This window comes from Pan paniscus, chromosome 17 (assembly GCF_029289425.2).
Source record: "Pan paniscus chromosome 17, NHGRI_mPanPan1-v2.0_pri, whole genome shotgun sequence".
Classification (NCBI taxonomy): domain Eukaryota; kingdom Metazoa; phylum Chordata; class Mammalia; order Primates; family Hominidae; genus Pan; species Pan paniscus.
Window position 1 is genome coordinate 91,232,450 of NC_073266.2, and position 14,495 is coordinate 91,246,944.

The window sequence follows — 14,495 nt, forward strand, 5'->3', positions numbered from 1 at the left end:
GCTGTACCATTTTGCATTCCCCTAGCAATGTATGAGAGTTTCTGTTGTTGCACGTCCTCTCCAACAATTGCTATTTTTGATGTATTAGATTATAGCCATTGAAGTTGGTATAAAGAGATTCTTCATTGTTGTTTTTTCAATTTTCTAATAATAGATGATGCATCTTTCATCTTCTTTGGTGATATGTCAGTTTATATCTTTAACCATTTTTAGAACTTCGTTTTGTTGGATTATTATTGAGTTTTAAGAGGTCTTTATTCACTTGGGATCCAACTCCTTTACCACATATAAGTTTTGTAAGTATGTTCTCCCATCTGCAGCTTGTCTTTTTATTCTTTTAACAGAATCTTTCACAGAGCAGATTCTTAAAATTTTAATAAAGCCCAACTTATTTTTCTTTCATGGTTCATGCTTTTCTCACTGTATCTAAAACCTATTACCAAATCCGGGGTCACCTATATTTTTTTATTTCTCTTATTCTAGAAAAAATGAAAGACTATTTTCTCCACACTTATTCTTTGCCTGATGCCCTTCCTTTCCTTATGTAGGTCTGAGTTTCTGGCTTGTATTATTTTGCTTTTCCCTGAAGAATATTTAAGATTTCCTGCAGGGTAAGTCTGTAAACAAATTCTCTCACTTTCTCTGTGAGAACATGTTTATTTCAGTTTCACTTTTTGAAAATAATTTACACTGGAGATAGGATTGTAGTTTTTTGTATTTTTTCAACATTTTTATTACTGTCCACACTGCCTGCTTGCATGGTTTCTGGGGAGAAGTCTGCTATACTTCTTACTCTTGTTCTTCCTGTAACTGGAGGGGCCAGAGGTTTCAGATTCCTCTGGGGTCCTTGTTTCTGTATCCCCTGTTGATTTATCTTGCCTAATTATTTATGCTTGAAGTCTTGCGAGTCTTTGAGCTGTCAGCACTATGATAACCTGAGCCCTGTGAGTGTGGTGGTAAGGAGTGGGATAGGGAAGATGTTCTATAATCTTCCAATTCAGTCGTTAGTGGGCCAGTGTCTCTGGGCTGTTACAGCCCCACATGTTTCTTCTTGTATGGCCACTTCCTGCTTTGTTGAGCCAGGAAGGCTAGAGAGGCTAGAATGGGATAAATGCCCTTCTCCCAAGTGGGACAATACAGTGGTCAAGACTTCACTTGGAGGGCAGGCCTTTACTCTGAAGGATGCTCCATGTGCAGTTCACAGTGATTGTTCTTCCTCTCCCCTGCCGGTGACATAAAGGGCCCTCTCTCAGCTCTTTACTGTCACAGTCTCATGGGGTTTCTGGAGGCAAATAAAACCCACTAAAATGTGGAGTCCTCCCAAGACTTCAGTCCCTAGGAGTTTCTCACTCTCATGCTCATTCACACTCCACTTCTAGCAATTCATCAGAATGACCACATCAGTGTTCTGGCCAGTTAATAGCTCCAGCAGCTTCTGCACCAGGTAAGCAGATCTCATTTGTGGCTCCCTCAATGCACCTGTCTTTCCAGACTTTGAGATGGTAGTTTGCCCTGTGACCTCAATTCTATTGGGTTTCAAGAAAAGTAATTGTTTTTCAGTTTGTTCAGCTATATCGTGGAGTAAAGACCTGAAAGTTTGCAGCTGCCTAAGAAGACAATAACTTATTCAAGTTTTAGGCTAGGTGAGTATGATTTATAGTTTTACAGTAAAGTCCATGGGGACAGAGTTCACCTATGTTTTGTTCATCATCTTGTAAGTAGTAGCTACCACAGTGCCCTCAGATGGACTAAACTGTAAACAAGCTTATTCCTGACTTTAGACCCTGACCTTTCTTTCCTTAGAGCATTTACTTTTAGAAAATTTGTAAATCCTCTGCACCTTTGAGATATAAATTTTTGTAGACTCCTCTTCCCAGGTTTATGACCCAGAACCATCTCTCTCAAGGACTTGGAAACCATCCCTTTCAAATGTAATCATCATGGATGATACAGCCACTATCTCCCGATCTGTATGGAAGTGTGGCAGCCTAACTTTGGAGGGTGCTAATTAGCAAGCACAGCTACCCTATTCACCAGAGAAAAACATTTGCAAACTCAAGATAACTCAACATTCTGAACACATACTATGTTTAACCTTCCTTAATATCCTCCATCACTTTTTCAGTAGTTTTCCCAGCACTTGAAAACCCTTTTGCCTTTTGTTTCAGTGGGTTGACTTCAGACTGCATTCTAGTTTCTCTCCTCTATTGCAAGAGCATTGAATAAAGTTTTCCATACTCATTTCACTTTGTCCAGTGCAATTTTGCTTTGACATAGGTCTAAAATCATTCCACCACACTATGTTTTCCTGGTTACTAGAATAAATTATTACTTTGACTACATTATGTATATAAAAGAAATTTGGGGAATTAGTCACCTCCAACTCAATTAATTTAGATCAATGATTAAATCTCTACATATGACAAAATATTATGTATTTGAATTTATTTTTAAGTAAAGTTTATATCTGTATATTAATTGAGGTGGAGTATCATATATTATTAACTGAAATTACATTTTCCTGTTTATGCAATATGGTAGTATCAGCTTCTTAGTTTAAGGAGATTTTAAAAATCACCTTTCCATAGAAGTATTTTTATATTTCCAAAATTTTAACTGCCACACTAATGTGGAAACACGAAAAATTGATATGTAAAATAATCAAAACACTTAAGTTACTATAACAAAAGAGTAAGTTGGTTTGAGATTATATTCATAGATTGTAAACATACCTCTCAGGTATGATTTTTTAAAATAAATGCAGCTAATTTATAAAACTGGAACACTTTTTTGGAGGGGAATGAGAAGAGAAAAAAATGGAGTGAAAGCATTGTTGAGACAGAAATCACAGTGAAAAAGAAAATAGGACAGAATAAAACAGAAACAAAATAAATGAGCTTGACTGTAAGAGATCAACAAAGTAATATGGAAAAAATGAAAATACAAATAGGATCACATCTACGGAAGTCATATAAAAAATAGACAGAAAATCAATCTTTTCATGGGAATTATTTTCTTCATTTTGTTAACTCTAGAGAAAATGAAATTTGGTTGTTTAACAAATTATTCCTCATTTTTGCAGCTCTAGGCATAAAAGTGCTATAGCAATGCTATACATCACTGAAGAACATTTACAGACTCTAAAGTACTTCCACATAAACTGCCTCATTTAATATCATAATAAAGGTATAAATTAAGCATCCTTAATATTACCCTCATCTGACGTGTAGAAACCAATGTCCAGAGGAGTGTTCCTATCTTCAAATTGTCAAACATACTTGTTAAAATGACATTTTTGTATATGATTAAGGTCTTCTGACATTAAACTCACACCTATTTCCTTCTATCAGGGGCTTTCAAATCTGTTTGTACATCAAAATGTCATATAATACTTTAAAAGATATCCAGGACCCACTTTGGCACCTAAATTGTAAAAGTTACTCTGGCAATCCTGATGTACAGTCAAATTTAAGAAACACTGTGTACATACCACTATGTACTGGTAAGACCTGATTGTACATGCCTACAAGATGTTTAAAGTTGATTAAACATAAAATTGGGAATTGACAATTTCTGTTATATGTTAGTCTAATTTTTATAAAGGGAAGACATTGGGGCTTTTCATATATTAAGTTTTAAGTTAACAAAACATCATAAATTAGCTTTTGGCCTACACTACCCCTAAACATGTGAAAGCTGGGGTGTCAAAACTCTTCAGCCCTCTGTTACACATCAGTATTTTGTGCACCATCTATAGGGGACCATTTTTTCAAAATTTTAAGTAAACATATGCTTAGTTACAGTAATTACACTTCGATGTATAGTTGAACCTGTAGAAATATCATATGTACAAGGTGTCTTTAGTTAGGATAAAACCAAAACAGCCACAAAGAGAGACTCAAAAATACCATGGCTTAAAAAATAGAAATGTAAATCAATCTCTCTCCACCCCCCCTTTCTCTCTCCAGTTCTCCCTCTCTTTCCCCCTTTCTCCCTCTCTCACTCTCTCTCATGGAATAATCTCGAGGTCAAAGGATCGGTACAGATCAAGGAAATCCATCATCCTCCACATGGGTTTTCCATCTCTGGGTCTAAGTGAGATCATGCATACCAATTTGCTCCTATGGCAAGTGTACACAGCAAACACTGGCTAAGGCCTTGTGTTTTGGAAATATCCATCCATTTATCCACTGGTAGGAAGAAAAGGCATCTAGTCACTTTTGCCTCCCAAACGAAGTTCAGGAAACCAATAGGGACATGCTGAAAGGATAGGCTCCAGATGATGCTCTTCCTCCCAGGGTGTGGGGTCAGAGACTAGATGGTGGCCCTGTCTGGAAGGTGCATAATATTTGATGAGAAGACCAGGGTGGAGATCTTGCCTGTCTCACCAGTGTTTCTAGTGTTTCACGTTTCTACCAAACATGTTTGTATGTGTGCATGTCTGTGTGTGTGTGTGTGTGTGTGTGTGTGTGTGTGTGTGTAACCTCCAGTCCTGCATTTTCACCAGCTGTCATGCATCTAAGAGTTTAAAGAGGAGCTGGAGGAGTTAAAAAGTGAATCACATCCATGAATCCATTAAAAAAAAGTGTGTGTGGGTGTGTATGTGTGTGTGCACATGCATGAGAGATAGAGACGGGGAATTATTGGGCCTTTAGTTTTATGAAACTCAAGCACTAGAAGTAAAGTAAATATGGTTTCAGGAGGATTTGCCTAAATTCTGGAGAAAGATGATGACTTTTATTTAAAATCCTTTTTCACTAGAGATTGCTTCTATAGAAGAAATTTTGGGTTTGCTGAAAACAGTATGCATATGTATAGTAAGGTATAAAGTTTTGTTGTGAGGAGTTTTAGATATAGCAGCAAAGAAATTATCTATGAAAGAAATAGTTAATGACTGGACTTAATTAAAATTTAAAAATTCCACCCTGGTAGAGACACTGTCAAGAGAATGAAAAGACAACCTACAGACTGGGAGAAAATATTTGCAAATAATGTATTTGGTTGTTGTAAGAGTAATTGCAGTTTTTGCCATTACTTTCAATGTGTACTATTTGATCAAGGACTAGTATCCAAAAATTGCAAAGAACTCTTAAACCCAACAACAAGAAAACAAAAGCCCAGTTAAAAACTGTGCCAACTGCCTGAACACACATCTCACTAAATAAGATACACAGATGGCAAAGAAATAAATGAGAAGAGGCCTTAATTTGCATTTCCTCATGTGTCATCAAGGAAATGCAAACTGAGGTGACAATGAGACACCATAACATACCTATTAAAATGACCAAAATTCAGAACACTGAATCCTGGTGAGGATGTGGAGCAATAGGAAGTCCCATTCATTTTCGGAGAGAATGCAAAATGGCACCACCACTTTGAAAGACAGTTTGGCCATTTCTCATGAAACTAAACATAGGCTTATCACAAGATCCGGTAATCACACTTCTTGGTATTTACCCAAAGGAGGTTAAAACTATGTCCATACAAAAGCATGCACATGGATGTTTACAGAAGGCTGATTCATAATTCTCAAACTTGGAAGCAACAAGAATGTCCTTCAGTAGGCAAGTGGATAAAGTGTGGTATATTCAGCCAATAGAATATTATTCAGTACTAAACCAAAATGATCTTTCAAAACATGAAGAAACACAGAAGAACCTTAAATTTGTATTACTAAATGAAAGAAGTCAATCTGAAAATGCTACATACTCTGTGGTTTCAACTACATGGCATGCAGAAAACATCAAAACTATGGAGACAGTAGAAAGACCAGTGGTTCTCAGGGGTTAGAGGGAAGGGAGAGATGAACAGGTGGAAAACAGGGGACTTTTAGTAGTTTTTAGTGAAACTTACTCTGTATGATACTATTATAGGGAATACATGTCATTATATATGTGTTCAAACCCATAGAATGTATAACACCCAGCATGAATTGAAATGTAAACTGTGGGCTTTGGGTAATAGTGATGTGTATTAGTCTGTTCTCACATTGCTATAAAGAAATACCTGATACTGGGTAATTTATAAAGGAAAGAGGTTTAATTGGCTCACAGCTCAATAGGCTGTACAGGAAGCATGATGCTGGCATTCCACTTGGCTTCTGAGGAGGCCTCAGGAAACTTCCAATCATGGCAGAATGCAAACAGGGAATAGTCATCTTACATGGCCAGAGCAGGAAGAGAGAGAGAGGGAGGGGGTAGGTGACACACTTTTAAACAACCAGATCTTTTGAGAATGAACTCACTGTCATGAGGACAATACCAAGGTGGGTAGTGCTAAACCATTCAGGAGAAACCGCCCCCATGATCCAATCGCCTGCACCAGGCCCCACCTCCAACATTGAGAATTATAATTTGACATTAGATTTAGGTGTGGACACAAATCCAAACGATATTATTCCGTGTCAGTGCAGGTTCATTAGTGTTGATGGTCATACCCTCTGGTGGAAGTTGCTGCTCATGGGGGAGGCTGTCTGTATGTGGAGACGTTAGGTACATGGTAACTCCCTGTACTTATTGCTGAATTTTGTTCTAAACCTAAAAGTGCTCTAAACAAATAAAATCTATTACAGACAGTAATTGTGGGTAAATAGGCATTGTGAGGCAAGGTGATTATGACATATAGTTTGGTGGGGTATGAAAATGCTTGTGGGGAACGTTAAATTAAGTAGCTGGCAAACAGGGATGAGAACGGAGAGGGCAGCCATGTATACTGGGAGACTGCAGTGTGTGGTAGTGGTAGGCTGGTTAGTCTGTGTTCCACAAGGTGCAAGTCCTGGTTTGTAATATGGCCAGTTTCCAAGGTGTAAACATTCCCACTGTGGCTGATTTCGAGCTACCAATGTTGCCATTACTGAACACAGAATAGGGAACGGATGTGCGCAACTGACTCTTGCAAACCAGGATGAGTTGACTCCAACACACTGCAGTGTGTGATGCAAAACCTCTCCTTAAATCTGCATCTCAATTTTCATTGCTCATTCAAGTTTTGGAATAGGATTCCTTGGAAGGCATAGGAGCTAGAGCAGAGTTAACAGGAAGTTGACAGGCAGCCAGTGCAATCTGCCCAAGTGGGCCAGTCACATGGCGGTCACAGCAGAGGAGGACTTAGTGCTAAAGCACTTTCATCTTGAGTTATGATTGCTTCAAAAATGAAAATCTAGCATTGTCAAAACACTTTACTTTCATCACCCACAAAAAATGTTTCTTGTTAGAAGAAAAATAGATGTACTGTTTTTATAGTAGGCTGTTTTATGATGTCAAAAATAATAAACCACATACAAAAATAAAATAAAATGAAATTCTACCCTTTGGTTTTAACTTGCAAATTCCTTTGTTTGTCACAAACTTTCAACTTTTCAGTCAGTTAACAAGTTTGAAAAATAATATAATTAAAAATTAGAATGAAACCTAAGTCTGTTAAAAATGACAATTATACATTGTAAGAATGCATAATTTACGTTTTGAAAGCTATGGATTAGATTGATCAAATAATAATTTTATCTTATATCTTTATCATTTGTAGATATTATAATATTTATTTTGCAGTCATTTATATACTGATGTCCACTCTAAGATATAGTATTCGAATTGTTTTGTAAATAGAAGTTATTTAATTGGTTACATGGATGTAGACTGAAGTTTAAAATGTAGAAAATTTTTATATAGTTGAGTAAATCCTGATGACATGACAGAGTAAGAAAAGATCAACAGCTTGTAAGTAAAGCTATTTTGTTAAATTCCAGAATCTTCACATGCCTGAAATTAACCTCAGAGAAAGAGACATGGAGTCCAGATATTTTCCCTTTTTTTTCTTTTTCTTAAACTTGGTGGCAAGAACAGATTTTTAAAATTATTCTTAATATCATAGTGTGCCTCTAAGTGACATAAAAGAAAACCCAGAGTAAGGCATCTAATACCAGCTGTACCTAGAACCACATGCTGCTGACAATAAGAAGTCTAATAATTTCCACTTCTCTACTACCTACTACATGCCAATAAATGCAATTCAATTCTCATGAAAGATTAGACTATCCTTGATGTCTCCATCCCTGTTTTTGACTTCATTGTGATCATTCACCTTTATCACATTCTCACACCACTCTGATAACTCTGACGAGAGTTAGCACTGATGTCTTACTATGAAATTCAATCCAGGTTTCTACTTTTCAATGGCCCTTTCCTTCATTTGATAGCGATGTTCGTCTGAAATGTTTTTTCTTGGTTTCTGGTCTCCTCCTACCCAGCATCTACTTCTTTGGTCTCCTTTGCAGGTTATGTAAAAGTTCTTGTTCCTTTGCCAGGGGTGCTCCTAAGTGTTCCGCCATTGATCTACTTCCCCTCTCTATACGCCGGCATTCCATGGACATTCTAACTTTACTTTCTAATGAAAATGAGTTGTTGAGAATCAGAAATACCTTGAATAGAAAATTGCTTTGTTTTCCAATGAGGACAAAATAAGCTTAATGGTCTCTGAAAACAAGAAATAAAGAGACAAATAATTGCTTCATCTTGTTGAGGGTAGTCATCTCTGAAATTGGATAAAATAAAGGAATCAGCTGGTCCTTACGATTATTATCATGTTGAAAATTAACAAAAGAATATTAACAAAGAAGTGGAATACGCAGAGCCTATGGAAGCCAATCTCTTTATTTCAGACATGAATATTCTCTGTAAATTCACTGATTAACATTAATGCTAATATTATTTTTTAATATTGAAATTAGCTCTAATATGTCTGTGAACTACCCAACATTCACATTGAACTACTAATTAATTCTAGCATGACTAGGAACACCTAGGGATTTACTATCATAGAAAAAACTAAAATGATGAAAAATAATTTTTTGGTAAATATTGCTCTAATAACTGCAATTATATCCAACTACAATGAAGAGAATTAATTTTAGTGAACTTGAGATACACAAATTATTTTCAGTATTGAAGTTCATTTGTGGGTCTACTTGAAAGTAAATCAGTTACTGCTGTCACTGATAAGAAAAAAAGCTTTATACTACTTGAGAGAATATATTTGAAAATTTTAATATTAATGGTTGATACATTTAGCAAATATTAAAAATTAAAACTGGAAGAAATTCCAAACAGTGTTTTAGAAAGCAAAATATCTTCCACATTTCTATAGGCTATTCACAAGAAAAACTGTTCAATTCATCATACAGGCTTACTATTTCTTTGACAAAACACAATGTTCTTTTACTAAGTAATAGAAGCTCAGATTGCATTATGTTCATTTGTTTTATACCGAAGTCTTCCAAACAAGTTTAAAAGTACTAGCTGAAAAGGAAGTATGTCTTCTCTTTATTTTTATAGCCCACCATATTCACTACAATAATATCTAGTACAATGCTTCAGGCATTGAATAGTTTACTAGCAAAAAAAAAGTAAATTCGACTTTTGCTTTGTATTTTGTGAGTTTTATACCCAGAAAGGCCTCCTGAGTTTAACTCGAATAAACCCTTAAAAATTTTAATGAGAACAAATTAGTTTTACAAATGCACATACAGATTGAACATAAAATCAACTGTCTTTGGGACATCATGTCCACAGACACATAATTAATTATAGCCATGAAATACAATATAAATAATGCACATTCACATTTTTCACATTTTGAAATGAAAGTGCAGACATATTTAATTCATTTTACCTGACAACCCAGAACCGTCCAAATCAAATACAGGCCTTGTTATTACAGAGCAATCAAGTCTCTAATTAGGGCTGGCATTTCACCCATATCTTCCTGTCATTACCATGGCAGCTTGTGCTTTTGACAGCCTCAAAAAAAGCTGGGTGGGAAAAAAAAACCAGGGAGGAAAATGACTATTTTTATAAAAGGAAGAACTTCTACAGTAGAAGTGTAATTAAACCAAAAAGTTCTTTAAATTATGCAAATTTCAAAAGACAAACTTATATAGACAACCACAAACAAGTAAAAAGATGTTAAAGGGGAATTGTGCACTTTCCTTTAATCAAAGCACAAGGGTCAGAGCCAGTAATCTTTTAAAATTATTATTTACTTATTTATTTTATTTATTTATTTATTTATTTATTTATCTATTGAGATGGAGTCTCGCTCTGTTGCCCATGCTGGAGTGTAGTGGTGGGAATCTCGTCTCACTGCAGACTCTGCCTCCAGGGTTCAAGCAATTCTCCTGCCTCAGCCTCTCGAGTAGCTGGGATGACAGGCACGCACCACCACGCCTGGCTAATTTTTGTATTTTTAGTAGAGACAGGGTTTCACCAAGTTGGCCAGGCTGGTCTTGAGCTCCTGACCTCAGGTGCTCCCTGCCCCTCAGCCCCCCAAAGTGCTGGGATTACAGGCGTGAGCCACTGTGCCCGGCCTTAATTATTATTTTTATGAACAAATGTCCAACCCTATTTTCCCGAATTAGAGGTCTCTTCTAAACTCTGCCCTGTATTTCCAGTTTCCCCCTAAATATCTTAATTTATGTATTTATTTTACACCTAAAATTCAGCGTGCCAAAACTGCTATTACTCTGGCTACTCCTAAGTCAACCTCTAGTGTTCCCTTGTTCAAGAAATGGCACCCAACTTCCTCCCACACAACTACTCTTGAACCTTTAAACTCAATTGGATTGATCCACTCAGTCATCAATCCAAGGATATCCCAGCTCTCCAATACTGCACTCTAATTGTTCCCTATATCTCGTCTGCTGGCACTGCTCTATCACACGTTCTTGTTAGCTCTTCTCTGGATGATGCAAGGGCCTCTCAAATACCCAAACTGAAGCTGAAGTTCCATCCAGCCCACCCTGCAGTCACCTCACTGAAAACACAATCTGTCTCCCACAAACTGTTGATTCTTCTTGTGCCCTAAAGAAAAAAGAAAGGAAAACCAAAACTGTCCTGGGTATAGAAAACCAAGTTAAGTTCTATTTAATGAAAAGAAAAAGGGAGGAGGGTTCCAAGCCCGGAGGAAAAATAACAAAGTTCAATGCAATGTTTCCAAAACTAATTTGACCATAAAATCTTTTTTTTTCCAAGTAGACATACCAGTATTTAGAGCAAGATGGATTGGGATAGGATGGTGTATATATGTACTCTGAGTTTCATAATTTGAGAAGCTTCTCTTGATTCGTGTATCAGTAGAATTTGGGATATGTCTAAAAGAAAGAAAGGGGAGGATTTCAACAGGCAAATTAGGGGAGAAGGGAGTTCTAGAGACAAAAAGTAAGAATTTAGACAGAGAGAAGTATGCTTGTTTTAAGGAAGTATTATTTGCCAACAAGGATATTCATTACTTTTGTGACTGACTTTTTTATATTGTAGATTCTTTTCTAATTGCAGATAATAGGAATAGCACTTTGGAGGACCTGGACCAAATCTTTCCTGCTGAATGCATATCAGCCCCTTTGGGCAGTTCACCATCACTAGTGCAGGTAGGAGCTGAGATAACTCAAGCCAATATGAGATATTTCCCTTTGGTGTGACTTGGAAACTTATTTCATGACATGAAACAAGAACAGCTTGACATTGCCATGATGATGCAGCCATTAAGAAAAGATCAAAATATAAAATCATTTTTCAAATGCCAAACAATATGCACAGCTGTCATTTCTCACCCTCCATCTCTAATGCTAACTAACGCTAAGGTGATCTAGACACAGGGGAATCGGAAACAGAAATCAGGTGTGGCGGAATGTGTTTCTCACAGTGCTTGGTACTTCCTTAAAGCTGAAATTATTTTTGTATTAAGTCAAACTCAAAATGGCTCCACATCCAATGATAGAGCCATTCACAAGAAATTTACTGTCCCAAAGCAGAGGTTTCCCAATGTATTACTTTGTTCCCATGTTGCTAATAAACACATACCCAAGACTGGGTAATTTATAAAGAAAAGAGGTTGGATTGACTCAGTTCAGCATGGCTAAGGAGGCCTCAGGAAACTTACAATCATGGCAGAAGGGGAAGCAAACATGTCCTTCTTCACGTGGCGACGGTGGTAGTTAGAAGCAAAGGGTAGTGGGGGAGCCCCTTATGAAACCCTCAGATCTCATGAGAACTTACTATCACAAGAAGAGCATGGAGGTAACCATCCCCATGATTCAATTACCTCCCACCAGGTCCCATGACACATTGGGATTATGGGAACTACAGTTCATTATGAGATTTGGGTGGGGACACAGCCAAACCATGTCGCCAAATGTTAATTATTCTTAGTTCTTAAAGTATCCCATTTTATCTTGGGCGTGATCATGATATTAGTCACAACCAACCAAAAGACTGCCAAGTCTGAGGCACTGTGCTCAATTCTGTGTATATATTACCTCATTTAATCTTCTCAATGGCTTTTATTTGACAAATGAGGACTGAAGCACAGAATGTTGCACAATTTGCCCATGGTCTTGTGTGTAGGAAATCATGGGGTTAAGACAGAACCTGACTTCAGAGCTCCTGCCCTTAACCACATAGAGATAATATTCTCTATCTGTGTCCTGTGAACATTTGACTAAATCCTTCCACATCTCTGAGCCCAAACTTTCATTAATAAAACAAGGCTTATTTTGCCTGCACAAGATATCGCATATAATATGCCCTCAGTACAATATAAATGCAAAGCCTAGTAATAACAAAAAATTGAACCAGATATAGTAAGGAACTGCCAGCCTTGGTAACACAATTTTATCTCATGCTTAGCTCCACTGATGCTGGGTTGCACATGTGGGAAGCTGAGGATGATGTCTGTGTAAATTGGCTGCACACTAATACTGTCTAGTAATTCCTGTGCAATATTCTACTATGTAGAAATGTCAAACTTGATTTTCATAGCGCCTGATCAGTTCTACTGCTGGTAAAACAGAAATATAGTCCATATTTTTTCTCTAACTTTGAGATTCATTTAATATAACCGTTCTGCCTGCCTTTCATGTCTCTTTATGTTTCTGGCTGAACAGCTGCTAAACATCATGGCCTCAAACGTGTTAGCTTCAATTTAATTACAGCAGGAGGAACACTTGGAGCAAAGAGGAATCAGCTAGGACAGCAGGGAGAAATTTCCTACAGCGTAAGACACACAAATTCTAAGAAATTCTTAAGGTCAAGTATCGCCTTCAGAGTGAGACAAGATCTCTAATTTCTATGACTGAGTCTGCAACTGTTTGATTTTGTAGGGGGCGAGGAACCTGGTGTCATCTGTCACCTGGTGTCATCTGTCACCTGACTGCCCAGCTCTGTATCATGGTCCAGGGAATCACTCTGAATTTCAAGAGAACATTCCTCACCAAAGTCCTCCTCAGTTTTTATTTATTTACTTGTGTGTTTTTTTTTCTTGTCTGTCTGTCTGCTTGTTTATTTTCCTCCAAAACCAGAAAATTTAACCTAAAACTCTAAGACTGGTGAAGAATGTGCTGACAAACATAGCAGATAAATATGTGCATGCTTAGAATGCTCTCCATATATTTAAATACTTGAAAAATAAAAGAAGAGCAAACATCCAGGAAAAGTAAATAGCTTGAAACTAGACAAACATTTCAGCAAGGTCAACATGTTAGTTAGTGTCTATCTAACACCGTTTGTTTAATAGACAAGAGCTTGACGGAGCACTGTGGTGTGCTGGTGCCTCGCTTCACTTCGTCTTTCTTACCTGCCAACGGAGACATGCCTGTTTCAAAACATCGCTGCTATTTCAAAATAATCAGCAGCAGGACACGCCGCTCATCCAGATGCCTGGTGGTGTTTGCTTGTCGGTCAAGAGTCATTTGTGAAGAAGCGCTGTAATGCCAAGGACGAGGATGTGAGCAGAGCCAGCCGCACACCAAAGTGTGATCCAGCCGCTCCCTCCCACAGGAACGTCCCGAATCAAACGCGGAGGCGCTGCCATTGGTGACTGTTGAATACAGTAATTCCTGACATTTTAACCTCGCTTAGCCAAATGCCCACATTTCCGTTGGATGAGGTGGTATGGGAGTATCTTTAGCTGCATGTTGCCATAATTAAGGCCCCTGGCAAACTCTAGACATTAGCACGCGGAGCACCAGTGAGGAAGATGGAGCTGCACCATTTCCTCATAGCTGGCTCGAGTTTCAAATTCCCTTATTGTGTCTATTATTCTCCATAAGCCTTTATACGCTTCATTACTTTAGACCCTTTTAATACTGCCTGTAATAAAAGGTTAAATCTAGCTTTTCAGGCCACATTAAATCTTATTTTAAACACCCTGTTGTTAGAAGTCATGGATCACCATTATACTAGACCATTCACACCATTATAGTTAAGGTTTGAGTTGCAGCTTCTGTTGGGAGAAAAAAAAAAAAGCTCTATTAATTAAGGACTTGTAAACGAGTTATAGAAAATTCCTTCAAACGAAACATCATTGATATAAAAGTTCTCTCACAAAACTAGGGAAGATTTGGAAATTAAAATGTTGCAAGGGGACTATCATTGTGTTAGTCTGCTCAGGCTGCCATAACAAAATACCATAGACAGGGCGGCTTAAACAGCAGCAATTTCTTTCTC

The 14,495-nt window shown here is 37.4% G+C and overlaps 1 long non-coding RNA gene across 1 annotated transcript in view; it reads right to left on the reverse strand.

Moving 5' to 3' along the window:
• Window positions 1–8,642: 8,642 nt before the first annotated feature.
• The window catches only part of LOC117976855 (uncharacterized), a 240,324-nt gene continuing 234,471 nt past the window's right edge, over window positions 8,643–14,495 (reverse strand). The window contains exons 2-3 of the long non-coding RNA XR_004667674.3: window positions 11,034–11,143; window positions 8,643–9,805 (exon numbers count right to left, since the gene is read on the reverse strand). This is a non-coding gene — a long non-coding RNA (uncharacterized LOC117976855). The remainder of the gene's footprint in view (window positions 9,806–11,033; window positions 11,144–14,495) is intronic.